The sequence below is a fragment of the Labeo rohita genome, chromosome 5 (assembly GCF_022985175.1).
Source record: "Labeo rohita strain BAU-BD-2019 chromosome 5, IGBB_LRoh.1.0, whole genome shotgun sequence".
NCBI lineage: Eukaryota > Metazoa > Chordata > Actinopteri > Cypriniformes > Cyprinidae > Labeo > Labeo rohita.
In genome coordinates, this window is record NC_066873.1 from 35,466,850 (window position 1) to 35,478,209 (window position 11,360).

The 11,360-nt window shown below is 41.8% G+C and overlaps 1 protein-coding gene across 1 annotated transcript in view; it reads right to left on the bottom strand.

Moving 5' to 3' along the window:
- fam222aa (family with sequence similarity 222 member Aa) overlaps positions 1-10,562 on the bottom strand; it is a 69,982-nt gene extending 59,420 nt beyond the window's left edge. Inside the window, exon 1 of the mRNA XM_051109852.1 lies at positions 9,565-10,562. The gene's annotated coding sequence lies outside the window, so the exon portion shown is untranslated. The remainder of the gene's footprint in view (positions 1-9,564) is intronic.
- Positions 10,563-11,360: the final 798 nt, after the last annotated feature.

Genomic DNA, 11,360 nt, shown 5'->3' on the forward strand with positions numbered 1-11,360 from the left:
GAATAGTAAATGTGCCCAATGCAACATAGTAAACCATTACCAGTTCAAAGTTCTGCAAGCGTGTTTCTAAGACAAATGCTAGACCCGGCTAAACCCAGGAGTCCAAGCAAATATAATAATCATAAAAAGTATATTAAAAAAATACAAATACAAATTTCCAGCAGTAGCCCACTGAAAAACCTCCTTATTTGAGATGGTTCAAACTGCAATTAAGGTGTTTCCAAGCCTAAAAGAAATCAAAACTGAAATGTCAAATTAAAAGCAAGAGATCCTTGATTTTAAAACCAGAGTCTAATTTGGGCTTTGAGGCTCTCGGGAAGCTCCAAATTAATTTTCATCCCAACCTGGAGAAGCAAGAGGAAAGTCTTCAAAGCTGGAGAGATAATTGGCCGCACACAAATTACGCCTGAAACTCGGCACAAGCTAAAAGAACATCAATGACTTTCGCTAGGAAAAGGCAGCGTGTAAATTGGGGTCAGGCTCAAGAAGCACACATGCGCGTGCGATCGAGCATACGGTGGAGGTTGCAAATGTAGGATTTTATAAACAAAAACTCTTTTGAAAGCCTCTCTTGTCTACCTTCTCAGCAAGTGAGCTCTAGAGTTAAAACACTCGGCTTCGGGCCAACCATATCTGCCAAACCTCTCATCTCCCTTAAGCGGCGCAGGCAATTCATTAGTCCGTGGAGGGTCAGCAGTTCTACCGACTCAATCAAAATGTTAATAAAACTAAGAGTCCACAAAAAGAACACAACAAATGAGCCAATGAGGGTAATATCGCGATGTCCACATCACCCTGCAGCAGCTGTCATATCAAAGGCCAAAGTTCCCTGGGAAGACGTTGTATGGGGTTTTTAGAGTAAGCATTAACTCATCAACAAGGGAGATAATGCAAAAGATACCATGTGAGCATCTTAAACAAACAAACAAGATGAATCGATTGTTTTTGAACCAGCTTAAAGTGAAGCAAACAAATAAACTGACAACATTTTAAATGAATGATTCCCCAATGCTTTTCTTTAAATATATATTACGTTTACGAGGATATTTGCAAAGACGGGCATTTTAACACATACAAGTGAGAGTATTTAACCGTTCAAGGCCTATAAAGCAGTAAAAATAACTATGTTCAATACGCCTGCACTGTATAAGCACAATCTTCACGTGCAAAATGTCATTGGCTTAAATTTGCAATGTTTAAATGTGTGCAAATGCTAGGCTTTCGCAACTATGTAGCACAGCAAAGTCACATATGTGTTTTATCACGATAGAGACTATAGTTCCAAATCTCTACCGGTTGACAAATCTCTACTGGTTAATCGTGTCTACCGGTATATCGCCCACACCATTGGACACGACGATAACCGAAATCAAATTTGCATGAGAACTATAGCACACGCGACTGACCAACCATTCTGAATTGATGCAATTCCAGAAATATTTTGATTAGACTAAGCAAAGGGCAGTCCACAAACGCCCGGCTTCTCATACGCCTGCCCGATGAAAGAGCCATTAGGCGGGTTTCAAAGGATGAGAGTGGACTCATAATTATACATGACATCTTTGAGAGATAAAAGTGATTACTACGGATAAAGGGCTGGGGAGGGCGGCTAAAAATTGCTTAGCAACCAGTCATTATCCCTCGCCCCCCGAGGAGAGCGAGGTGACCGTCCATCCGTCTAACCCCCCGGCCCCCACCCGTCCAAATACAAACAGTGATAAAAAGTGGCGCAATCGCTCTTGACACACAAATAGGTTAACACAATAAAGCTGCCTATGCCCGGCTCACTCGAGGGAGGAAAGCAATTCCAGCAGCAGGCAGGAGGTAATAAAGCAGAGGTTTGGGTGTGTGTGCGTGCGTGTGTGTCCATCCAGTCTTCATCCAGGGCTCCTGTGCTCGAGCGGAGGAAGGCATGCAGAAAAGTAGACGCCCGAGGGCCTAATATCACTGTTGGTTTAGAACCTTTTGACAAGAGCAATAACACTGGCTAAGAATGGCAGAAACCCCAGCCTACAGCGGTGGAGCGCTGTACAGAAATAATGGCGTTACATTAGAGCCGTGTGCGTGCTTTTGCTGTTCGCCACTGTCTCCGAACAATAACATTAACATGAGGGAAAAGCCCAAGCAATGGCTTTTTCAATCAAAGGAGTGAGATATTGTATTCCGACCCATTAACGACATTAACAATTAAACATCTACGCCTGGCAAAGCACGATACAAATCTCCAGAGTTTTTAGTAAAACGCGTTGCATTCCCAGCACACAGCATGTAGTCGGCAGCGGGGGTGTGGGATTGCTAATCGCACACGGCCGAGGCCAGAGGCATTGTTTCCTGCAGTCGGTGGAAATTTCATTACCTCTCGACAACACTACAAGTTGACTAACTGCCTTTATGAAACGCACGGCGTGTACGGTATAGATTGCGTGCGTTTGAAGAGATTCAGAGCCATCAAAGTCACTTTTGTTCATTGTCACTACCTTGATTTACGTAACCCGCTTTGGATGTAAACAGAATCAACTTTTGTCTTTGTGGTCACGGTTAAGAGCGTAATTAAATGTGTTAAACTTTCAACCGCACCGCATGACAAAACCCATTTTCCCTGGCAGTAAACGAAACAGGATTTGTAAACAGGTCACAGTCTAAGGCTCTCAGTATGTTTTAATAGCCTTAATACGTTGGAACAGAAACGCAAGCACGCAATTTTTTCCCCCCACTTTAAAGGCTGCCCACCACAACGTTAATAAATAAGACTCAGAAGCACAGTGGGAGTATGATATTAGTCACCCCCTCTGCCAGACAACCACGTGAAAATACCATCTACCCTATTCACTCTACCTCCATGAAATAATTCACAATAATTCAACAGCTGACTTTTCACAGCCCATTTGCTGTGTATATGTCTCTTTCAATAGCAGTAAATGCAGAGGATATAGGTATACTATTGGAAAGGCGACCGACTGACAGACGGATAATTGAGCTTTGACTTTCAGAGCAGCCTGTCTTACCCTCCTGGGGGATTAGGAGAACTTTCCACTCCGTGAGAACACCAGGCACTCTGTTTTTGTGCTGCAGCAAGCCCATATCTCATGCATGTGTCATGTCCTATCAGTGAGCTCCATATGTTCAAACAATAACACCGTTCTTTATAATAACAGGGTTGACATAGTTTAAGGGTCAACAGGAGCGTTGCAATGATCCAAGATAAGCTATGGATTTCGAACCGTGAGAGATGTAACACTTGTGCGAGCATAGGCTGCAAATATTAAAAATGGCACAGGAAACACAAACAGGCCTTAGAGGAACGATTCAAGCTAAAATCCTGGTGTCATTTATTCAGCCCTTGTGTTGTTCAGAACTGAATGACTTTCTTTCTTTACCTGGAACACAAAAAATATTTTGAAGACGGAAAAAACTGAAAGCATATGGTCACAAGGGGCTGTCAAGATTCAAAAAGGGCAGAAAAGCACCAAAAATGGTTTGTACAACTATTGCATTATATTTCAAGTCAATTGATAATGCCTCTTTAAAAAATTAATTTGAATTAAAGGGTTAGTTCACCCAAAAATGAAAATTCTATCACCCTCATGGTATCCAAACCCATAAGACCTTCGTTCATCTTCTAAACACAAAAGATATTTTTGATGAAATCTAAGAGCTTTCTCACCCTGCATAGACAGCAACACAACCACCACGTTCAAGGCCCAGAAAACAAGGACATAGTTAAAATAGCCCATGTCCATCAGTGGTTCAACCTTAATTTTATTAAGCTACGAGAAAATACTATTCGGGCGCAAAGAAAACAAAAACAACGATTTTATTTAACAATTTCTTCCAGGAACATGTTAGTTGTGTTGCTGTCAATGCAAGGTCAAAGAGCTGTTGGATTTCATAAAAAAAAATCATAATTTATATTCTGAAGATGAATGAAGGTTTTACAGTTTGGAATGACATGAGGGTGAGTAATTAATGCCAGAATCTTCATTTTTGGGTGAACTATCCCTTTTAGGTAGCAAGCAGGATGCAAAATTGCAACTTAAAATATGATTAGAATCAAATACTATTTAGTATTAGAATCAAATTTTATAGATAAATTTCTTTACTTAGAAAGTTTGTCAAAAAGTTTAAAGGATGTTTTGAGAATAACACTTCTCATTTATAAGTTTGTAAACCTCATGGGCTTTATGGGTGGAGAGAACTACACATAGATGTATGTACAAGTGCAACCCAAACGTTCCTTAAAACATTGTCTGTTGTTTCCCTTCAGACAAAAACAAAATGCAGTATAACACATTTGGAACAACATAAGAGTGAGTAAATTATGATTTTTTTTTGTGGTTGGGGGGGTGTGCAATCTCTTTAAGTAATGGTGAAAAATACAGTCTAAACACCACAGCCATGGATTGCAAAGCTGGTTTTATTACAGCATGTCACAATGATGAAATGAACCATGGGAGGGTATGGGAGTCAGGATATTGCCCAAATCTTTCGCAAAAATGGGGTAAAGAACAAAGATATCTGCAACGGCGTATAACAGAGCTGCACTGAAAGCATTTCGCTGAATTATGCTGGCAGAGAAACAATAGTAAAGGGAGTACAAAGTCACTAACTGAAAACACAAAGCCGTAACTCATGGAAATTGAACTGCTCCCTTTACAAGGAGGAACAGGATGCACTATGAATTCTCCCGAAAAGTTCTTTAAAAAACACACTCCCGTAATTCACAATGACTGATGCCCAGGCAAACTTTTCAGTCCTTCAGGACTCAGGAGCACCGTGCAGGGCCACTTTCCCAGCATCCCCCACCATCACCGGCAGGAAATCAATCTGCCCAGGAGGCCGATTACACAGCCGTTTGTTTTTAGGAAGAACAATTTGCCCTTCAAAGGGGCGCTCTTTGAATATGATTCCTGTTTGCTAGTGCGATTATCAATGAAGCAGAGAAGATGTGAAGTTTAACATACAGCATTTAATCGGCCGTTCTACCTCTGCACTCAAAGCCATTAAATGACAAACATGTCCACAGGTATCTCTTTCAGCCTGAAGAGGAAAAAAATTGCTCCTTCAAATGCTCAAACAGAGTTTGATTAAACTTTCAAGCAGTTTAGTGTTGCTCCATCTTCAACGCCACATAAAAATTAAGGTTTTTTGATTGAATTTGCTAATTCCAAAGCATCAGGAGCTACGGAGAAGGAAAAGATCTTCAGCAGGCTGTGAAATCATCATCTCCTTGAAGCTGCAGAGATGCCAAAGAAGCAAAGACCTCAGACCGGCTAAATCAACAAGCCGCAGCCCGGCATCTCATCTGGATGAGGATAAAGCCGGTGAAATTGAAACCGCAGTGAAGCAAAGGTCAAGTAAACAACAACAATACACGTTATCCTGAAATTCCATTTAGAGCGGTGCATCTTGACACCATTTCCATGCTTGGATTTTCTTCCCGACACTTTTAATCAATATCACCTACGAAAGCAACGCGGGCTGAGCCTTTTATGTAGCGACAGGGGAGAAAGGAATGCCATAAAGGAGAAAATCAAACAGCCTCCACCGCAGGTGTTGCGCGTTAACAGATGTTGGGAACATTAGCATTGTACGAGCGGCTCGGGGAACAGAGTGGGGGAGAGAGGATAGGAATTGCGGATTACCAGGGGCACAGATATAATAGCTCTTCCGGAACAATGGCACCTCCTTAACACTCAATACTCGCAGGAGGAGCTCTGTAGGAGAGCAGCGAGACAGGAGCATTCACAATCCATTCACCGCACTTTCACAACTAACAAAGACATTTTCTTTTGACACTCTTTTCTATTCTATATTTCTCAGCAGCCACGGTAAATTGGTCTATTCATTTTTCAAAGTACCAGTGATTTAAAAAAAAAAATGCACAAGATGAAGGAGACCCATTCTGCTGGTGAAGGTAAAAGCGGCCAGTAAGTTTAGACACTTTTTTCTTGTTCTGCTGGGGACATCAGGGCTTTTATTTTGAACAATACCATGGGTGACAGCTGAATCTGGGACAAGGTCCATATCAGGTCCTGCCTTGACCCACGCCCACCCCTAACTTGTGTTAAAATTCAACTGAACCTCAAAAGAAGACAAACATAGTGTTTGGATGGCAATGACCTCTTGATCGTTACCATAAAACATCAGAATTAAACACAAAAATGCCATTAACAAACCCAAACTACTAGCTCCTTCATACATGAACTTGATATACCAAAATCATGCCATCAAAAGGCAAACTAGAACATGAGAACAAGGCCGTGCCTCAAGCCTTGAAAGATAGCGAGATGTTTGCACCTAGTGACCCACTGTTTGGACGCTCCAGAGAGATAAGTTCAAGGACCATGTCCTGCCCCATCCATCCAAATAACTGCACGCGGAAAAGGAAAGGCAGCAAAATGAAAGATGTGTTTCTTTATATAAGCTTATTTATAGTTAGAAAACAGCTACTCTTTGTTATCGATTTCCAGTTTGATTTTATGATCAGCGAACCACTAGGACTATACCAGTCGAGACAATACCTAAAAACAGATTAATATATAAAGCAGGAAATTAAAGTTTTACTAATATCACGATATTCATGAGCAAAGGCCTCGCTCTCCCTGGTTTTAATAAGAAAACGGTTGAGTGATTTCACCCTATGGCCATCAATCAATCAATCTACACAGTTATCTCTATATTCAAATGAACAGCGCACGCTTCTTTAATAATATCCTAGCGAAATTAAACTATCCATCAACATCTGCGGCACAGGCAGAAGCGGTGAAACGGGTACGAGTTCAACTTCATACCTCTGGAAATTCACTCTTGATTTAATCTCATTAAGATCTTTCCCGTTCAATACAGTCGGCAGAGGTTGAATTGCACCCAAACAGCATTTCTCCATCAAGAGCAACCTTTCTGCTGACTGTGGTACAATAAACTGAGTTTCCTTTTGGATGGCGTTCAGGGCATGAAGTCCTTCCAAAACATCTTGACATCAGTTTTCAGCTGTCAAACTCTTCGTAATTACCTCATGCGCACACAAGGAAAAACGCGAGTTTGACTCTCAAAACTAATAACGTGTGCAAATGCACCAACGTGATCGAGTCAGACGTGGAAAAAGTCGACGAAAATGAGAAACTGACAAAAAGAGAAAATTAAATAAGCTATGAAAAATGAGAAACAATGCTAAGGCCATTCAGTGACCTAAATATTAGACTGTACCATATCACCACCAGCTATCTCCCCCTCTCCCCCACGCACGCTCGGCTCAGTTGAGATTAGCATTATGCTGGAAGCTCTATTTGTTTAGGTGAGATCGAGCCACAGAGCTAATACCGGGCCAATTTGCTCAGCGGGTCACGGATGTGCAGCAGGAGTAGGAAATGAGGCAACTCTGGCCCCCGGAGGTGAACCTTTCCACTCGTACATCACTGAATGTTTTATTCAATAGAGTGGTGAGCATACTCCTTGACAGGTGCTGTCTCCACGGGTGGAGGGAGTCGCAGCCCTCAGAGTGAGGGACTCTGCTGGGGTAATGAGGCTGCCAGGCCCTGAGGAAGGCCACATGCTGGAGCCGAGCTAAGAGCCAGAGCCCTAAGCCTCCAGAGTGATGACTTGCAGAGTGGAACGTCCATCGTGGAGCAGGGGGCCAATCGCATTAGTCAGAGCAGCGGAGAAATGACGGGGGGCCTCGTGAGACTCCAATTGTGATGTATGGGGGGAGAATAAAACTCTCTTTTCTGACAGACAATCAATATGCATGCTCACGCCGATCTAAATAACGTTTTTTTTTTTAAATCAGCTACTTATTTTGTTAAACTACTTTTAAGAATGAATTAATGATGCGCCTAAGTTGAGACTGTTTTGCATCAGGTATTGATTGTTCAACAACTATACAGCAACATATCTGAAGGATAAAAAGCAGTTTGCTTCCAGCTCTTAAGACTTTAAGGTGTGCCATAGGGCTCTCCGGGTGGGCCAAGCTCATAATTAGGTAGGTCAAACCCACCCAGGGGCCTCCTGTGGAGCCAGCCCTGGGAAAAAAAAGTTTGCTACATTCTTAAAAGTAAAGGTTCTTTATTAACCTTGATGGTGCCACGAAAAACCTTTATGGTCTGTGGAAGCTTTCCACTGCACAAAAGTTCCTTATAGTGGAATTATTAAAATGTTCTTGACACTAAGGAAAAAACAGAAAGGTTCTATGCTACGAAACCCCACTTTTGGAACCTCCTTGTTAATCTCTGAAAGACCGTAAATAGCGGGTTAAAGTCTCTGGAAATAAAATAAACAACATTTGTTTAGGCCAACTGACCTGCTTTAACGTCCAAATAAAACCCAGACTGCACTTTAGCCAGTTTCCAAGCATTCACTGATTAGATTTCGTATAGATAGGATATGCAAAACGTCAGTTCTTGGAAACTGCAAATGATGCATGGAGAAGGAACAGCTGACATCCGAGTGCTGGGATAATAGCTTTACATGAAAAGCCTGCTGACGACCAAGCCCACCGTCCAAACGGGCCCTGAACGCACAAAGCATTTAATCAATCAAACCATTTCACATCTTGCCATGAGCCACTCCTCAAACTATTTAGGCACTCTGCTGAAGCTTTTACCCAAAACATCTTACTTTTCAGAGGGTCAGTCCTCCTGAGGCAACCTGAGGTTAAGTGCCTTGCTCAAGGGCACAACTGTAATAACTTGAACCTACAACCCTTACGCCCAGAACTCTCCAGCTACCGCACAGCTATTTAAATTCAGTAGTTAGAGATTAAGTCATAAAGGAAATCATTGACACACTATGTGCTGAAACTAAGACGAAGAGGTGCTAGCAAAGACTTTTACACCTTTTATTCAGATTCTCTCGCCTGCCATGGTGTTGTAACCAGATTTTATGCTTTGAGAGCATTCATCCTGTCAGCGCACTCTTTAAACACCCAGAGTGCACATCAAAGCGCGTCCTGGGGCCATTCAGCGCCCGACACCTCCATTTTACCGCACTTCCTTTATTTATTACAGGTAAAACCATGAAACAAAGGTTGTATGTTCTGTCAGGGACCCAGAAGACGCCACCCGATACCACTTCACACGATTTTATGGCGACAGAAGCAAAGCGTTATTCAAATGAAGCTAATCATTGCTGAAAATCACCATCCAGTCAAAGGCGATTCTGTTACCTTGCATTCAAAGTTGCTATCACACATTTTGCATAATTGGGATTTTACTATACACCTCTTTCATAATTTAACGCTTAAAGTGAGCGCGACATGTACATTATCCTAACAAAAACTGACTATAACCAGAGTAGTCACTGAAGTTATTCTTACCATGATAAAACTGGGGTAAGCTGCTATGAACCGTAGCTGTTATTTAAAAAAAAAAAAAAAAAAAAAAAAAAAAATTCTATAACATTTTTTGTAAGGGCACTACATTAATCTACAATCTTCTCTTGTAGCCTACTGCGACTGCTGACTGAAGTGTTCATTTATGATGCTGCTCAATTATGGGAAAAACAAGCATGCATATTTTCATTAAAAGATCAATTAGGGCTGAAATAATGAATAGGGGAGAGTATATTTACCATAAATCGCTCCGTGGTGCGGACTAGATTTCCATGCAGGTTTGTGATGACAGGACTGTGGGAACGTGAAGCGGCCGAAAGAACAGACGAGGGGAAAATGATGATGCGGGGGAAAAAAAATCAATAATATCTCATTCTGTCCTTAGATGAAATGGAAAAATGTATAATCCCTGGTATGTTCAGTTGACTTATTATAAGTTTATTTCCTTTTATCTGCGTTCTTGACGCGCGTAAAAAAGAAAAAAAGTCATCCAAAAACAGCTTCTTCTGCAGGATCGCTGAGCAATGTTTTCTTGCTTTTCTTTATAATTTCTTCTTCTCTTTTTAATGAATCCGATCTGTGTTTTTCGTTAAATGGGAGACGGCGAATCAAAGTGAGGAGCTGTTCCCAAAAATGCCGTGTGTCAATTGCGCTCCGTTAACTGCGTTTCGAACTACCGTATTCCGTCGGTCAGGATTTTTACCCGTTTACTTACTGGAATAATCTCCGAGTAAGGCTTAGTAGGAAATTGCAAACTCCAGTAAAAACGACAGCTTATTCTGCTGACACGAATCCGATAAATAAATAAGTGCTCTGCCAATTAAATAAACTGCGCTTCGCAAATGTCCTTAAATCCAAACAGCGAACAGACTTTGGCGTATACAATCAAGAGGAATGTTTTATCCTCGGCATATACCGGAAAGCCCTGGTTGTGTTTAAGGCGATATTCCTTTAACGGGAGAGCAGGTGCAGGAATTTAATATACGCCGTTTAATCCCGGAGAAGAGAAATCACCGTTCACTTCCAGCGGTTCTCTTCATCCCCTTGCACGGAAACCTTCCGTCGCGATTTCAACTCCGATGGCCGTTTAATTATTCCTCTGAAGGACTCCAAACGTTGCAGCTCTTGTTCATGTTAATATCAAGCGAGAATTCATGAACTTCAATCACGAATTTGTCTATATTCCGCGTCTCTGTGACAAGCTCACAGACACTGCGCCTCACCCCTGCGCCGGGCTGCCGAGACTGACAATAACCCGGAACGGTGCAGACTCTCACGGCTTCACCGACCGCCCACCAGCCAATCAGCGCACAGGGGTAATTTAAATATTCCCACGGGTCGGCCAATCATGGGTAATTGAGGATTGTTACCACGGTGACGCTGTCAGCGTCCAAACGTCATGTTAGAAAGCACGTTTATTATTTGCGAAATTATAAACGCTCAGGGACTGGACGTTCGTCTTGTGAAACTACAGGGACGGCGATAATAAAGGTTACAGGCACCCGCAGCAACCAGTAACTAACAAATAAAAGTTGAACTATTTACTGGCATACACAGCAGGTCAGTATCCTTGTAAATATTCTCATACTCGTATATTTCCCCCCCAGTAAAGGTCCTATTATTTGATTTTGTAGAAGGCAATAATATGTGGTCGACCAACCCTTTAATATGTGAAGCTACTACTCATTATTTTAAAAGTAATCACATTAATCACATAACAATATGGTGATTGGTTGCAAGTTCGGTGATTAGCAGACTTAATATGATTTATGCATTTTCTGCAACTCTGTGACTTGCACGCTTACGGCCTTTTCTCGGTTTAAAATGCTGCTTTTCAGCCAGTGGGAAATTATCCAGTGTAATATGACATTTGACACATTTGTTTTGTCTGGCGCATACATAATTCATTAGTTTTATGCGCGCTCATGCAGCCAGACTGCTCGCGTTCAATCTTTATTGCAAATTGCGTCCACTCTAATCAAACTTGAGCAAACACGTGCGGAATGTTAGTCGAGTCATCTGCTTATGGAATCAA